Source organism: Solanum tuberosum, unplaced genomic scaffold, assembly GCF_000226075.1.
Source record: "Solanum tuberosum cultivar DM 1-3 516 R44 unplaced genomic scaffold, SolTub_3.0 scf00097, whole genome shotgun sequence".
NCBI classification, from domain to species: Eukaryota; Viridiplantae; Streptophyta; class Magnoliopsida; order Solanales; family Solanaceae; genus Solanum; species Solanum tuberosum.
This window is the reverse complement of record NW_006239022.1, coordinates 55,675-60,027: the sequence shown is the minus strand read 5'-3', so window position 1 is coordinate 60,027 and position 4,353 is coordinate 55,675.

Below are 4,353 nucleotides of genomic sequence, written 5' to 3'. Positions count from 1 at the left end.
GTAAAATCTTACTAAGTAATCAGAAATCAAACTCAACTTTGGTTGTTATCAAGATAAGAGAAATAATTTGGCTATGCATGTTCCCCACAATCTCATAATGCAGCAATCCTAGTAACAACAATCCTTTTCTAGTGTATTACACGCAAAGTGATAAGTTATGTATCTCTAAATCCTTGGTCCGGCATCTAGAGAATTTCACCCCGCACCTTGATCCTGCTACGTGTGTATAATTTACTAACCCTTACCTTTTCCTCATATTAGACATCATATCGATGTTTGGCTTAGTTATTACTTCGCACCAATCGACACTAGCCTATTAGATAGTATCACACTAAATCTATGTTGATAATTCTTTTCTTGTTGATTACCTCCTTGATCTGGCAAGTAGCAACAAGGCGAGTTCTAACGCGTGCACTCGTTAAAAAGATTTTTAAACGAAAGAATTATAATGCATGCAAAACACTATTCAAGAATTGCTTAGTTACTATTCATACTTTGTTAATCGGTCATGGATCCCACAACCCTAGTTGTGAATTTTAGTTACCCATAATAGCAAGAACACAATTCATACTATTAGATGAAGAAATCATGAACTTACGTAGAACGAATAATAAACCCAGAATTTCAACTTGAGTTGCAAAGCCAAAATCTTCAAACGAATGTAGAAAATCAATAATAGCTAGGGTTTCAACTTAATCTCCAAAGTCACAAGGTAAAACTAGAATAATAATATCTAACCCCCCAAAAACGAGGTTTACAAGTCCTATTTATAGAAAACAACTCCTAAATAAAAAGGGAAACGAATTAAGGAAAGTTTTGTTCAGGTACGCGTCTTCAATCCACGAGACTGACTTACGGACCGTCGTTGGATCTACGGTCCGTAAGTCCCTTTCGTCAGTCAGGACTTAGAAAATATTTCAGCTTCCAAAAATTAGCTTTTCTGAAGCAAACGACGGACCAACAGCACGGACCGTAGATCGATCTACGGTCCGTCAATCTCCTCCGTAGATCCACACTTAGAATCTTCAAAAATCAGGTACTGGAACCCTTGCAGTAGCATTCTACGGATCAACAGTACGGTCCGTAGATCAATCTACGGACCGTCAATAGACGTCGTGGTTCCACACTTGGTCATATTTCCCTAATTTGTCCCCCATGCCTTGCTTGCTGATCTACGGTCATCACCTACGGACCGTGAATGGACCTACAGTCCGTAGATCACCTCCCTGAATGCCTTTCTTCTGCATTTATTTCAGCTGTCTCTACACTTCCGCGCCTGAACGTCTTTCCTTCAAAACATGTTAAAAACACATCAAAACCAATATAAAAGGGCCTTAGACACACATAACTCGTAAGTGAAACGTACTAGAAATACCGTAAACTCACGGTATATCAACCGGAACTTGAGTTGCTTGGGGATGAGATTCTTGTTCCTCATTCACCCTCTCATTCCTTCTAAAATAAGCTCTTCGGGTAGAAATATCCTGAAGGACATAGAATAAGGATTAGGAGAGAGACCTAATAGAGTTAAACTCTATCGCACAACTTAAGAATAACGAAAGAAGTGGAGTTTCCAAATCATCTTGTAGCCTCTCATTCATAAATGTGGCGCGCTTCACACTAATGAACAAGACTCTACTAGATGTGGCTTATGAGAAAGCCTAGGACCATTCTAAACCTTGTGCTCTGATTACCAAGTTTGTCACAACCTAGGGGTACCCCCTAAATGTAACCTAGTGTATAGAACCCCAAATGACTCCATACAAGACACTTGGCTATCATAACATAAGAAATAGAAAAATAAGAGTAAAACAATAGTCCAAGTCAAAAACAATTTTATAAAACAAAAGGCAGAAGTTTAAACTCACGTCTCAACATAGCAATATAATACAAAAGAATGAAATTGGGCCTAGCCCATACATCATGTCCAAAAGGGAAATACAAGAAAGAAACTAAATAATAACTCCATCCTCGATGCATGAGGACTCACCAAAGATCAGGAAATCACGAACTCAACAACTAGCCACGAGACTTGGAAACCTATCCGTCTGACCCTACATTTGGGGAAAATGTAGGCAAGAGTATGCGTTAGTACAAAAAAATGTAGCAAGTATGATAGCCATGCATAAAACATTTAAAACATGCTAAAAAGGGACATTTCATTTCATGACATGCAATTGGCCAAGTTAAACATCATAGGAGTTATAAAGCATACATCATAAATTATGGTCAATGCAAGCTATCTTCTTCTTTAAAATCTTTGAACTCATACTTTATACTCCTTGAGTAACCTTAGTTCAATATTACTTGTGGGAAATAGCCTAAACCGACATGAGACCATGTGAGCTATTACATGGAATTCGGTGTCTACTCCACACCGAAAAGAGGTTGTTCTACTTGCCTAAGTTAGAACCTTAAACTTCTAGCTTAAGTGGATCTAGTAACTAATCAACCTATGTAGGCACATAGTTATGGGATAAGGAGATTTCGACTAAAAAGTTTGATTCTACTTCGTGAAGGCTTCCATCTCATGAGAATACTTTGGAAACCTGGATTCTACTACGTGAGAGCTTCCATCTCATAAACAATTTTTACTCGTTGCTAAGCATAAATTCCCACATAATAGACATTCCTTACTTGACTTTGTTACTCATGAAAAGGTGACCTTGGACAACCAATTCAAGGTAGTTTCATTGAGATTTCTCCTAGTCTACGATTCAATTAGGTGAGAAAGCCTTCCAACCTAAGAATCCTTCCTATGTGAGAAAACCTTTCACATAATGCTAGTATGTGTTTAGTGAAAATATCCGTTGACAACACAACATCATCATTGTTACTTTACTCTCAAAGCACACTTAAAACATTTGCATAGATTTCATAAAACAATGCATACGTCCATAATTTACCTCCTTGAGGTCAAAACCCAATTTCAATCATCAACTCTTCAAAAACATGTAAAACTAGCAATACATGCTCAATTTCATAAAACTCTTCCTTTAAGATAAAAAATCCCTTAACATATGGTTCATAACTAGAAAACATAGGGATAACATGGGTTCATAGGGGAATTCATCAAAAAGCATTGAAATTCATCAATTCATGCATAGAAGATCATAATTAACTCATTTAAATCAATAATAAAAGAGAGCCCATGAAAGTAGATGAAAACCCTAACTCAATTGGGGTATTATACCTATTGAAATAAAAAGATTTAGGAACTGCATGGATGAAAACTATCATACCTTAACCCCAAATGCTTTCCTTCGATGGAGAAATTGGAACCTTAGTATTAAACCCTAGGTGAATCCTCCTCCTTCTTCTTCTTCTTCAAGTTTCTAGAGAGAGAATATTTTAGAGGAATTGGTTTTGTTTTGGTAATTTGGAAGAATAAAATAAATGTGGAAAATTTGGGGGTTAAAAGTTTTATATAGGGGTACTAGACATAGGCAAAACGACATAGTATATGAACTAATTAATTAGGAAAAGACCCAACTAACCCTGAAATAATAACTCACAACAGCCACCGACAGACCTAGTCGATGGACCGTAGTTTAACCCACAACCCATCCTAGTGGACCATCGTTTGGTGGTTAGAGACTTGATCTTTGGTGTTCGAACCACGGACTGTGGTCTGACCAACGGTCCGTTGGTCAGGTCGTGGTTGTGGACCCTCAGAACTCACTTGGGTAGGCCAGCCACGGACCACAACTACAGTCCATGGTCCATTCCATGGGCCGTGGGTGGCTGGCGTGGTCTGGCACCTGCAATTTTCTTGAAATCTTCTATTTTGGTCTTTTTGAATATGGGTTGTTACAACAGGGATGAACTTTCATACACTCTCAACCGAAATTCCTTTAAATCATGAAGTTAATTTACTCTCCCTAGAGCTTGGGCTATCACTTGTTTGCATGTGATACTCCCCATGATTTTCTTCTCTCCTCCAAAAGTTATTTTGGTCAGTCCAATCTTGATTATACCCTTTCCATTCATCTTCAATAAATGGGTTCCAATCTTGATTCCCACCCGACTTGAAATATTTCGGGCACGAACCCTCCTCGGGTCTAAACACTCTTTTCACCTCTTTGTTTTCATTAACGCTCTCCATCACCTATCTTCTCAACAACTCCATTTGGGACATCATTTTGCTAATATTTTCATCCGGCTCTTTCTCTTTTTCAATTTGTTCTTTTGTCATCTTGAAATTCAATGGAGACACTTGGTCAAGAAGAGAAGATGCTATTTCAAATGGTTGTAGCATTATCCCTCCTTGAACCAGCTGGTCAGCTACCCCCTTGTTGAGTAAGTCTAGACTTCGGTAAAAATATTGTAGTATCACATAACCTGGAAGTCCTT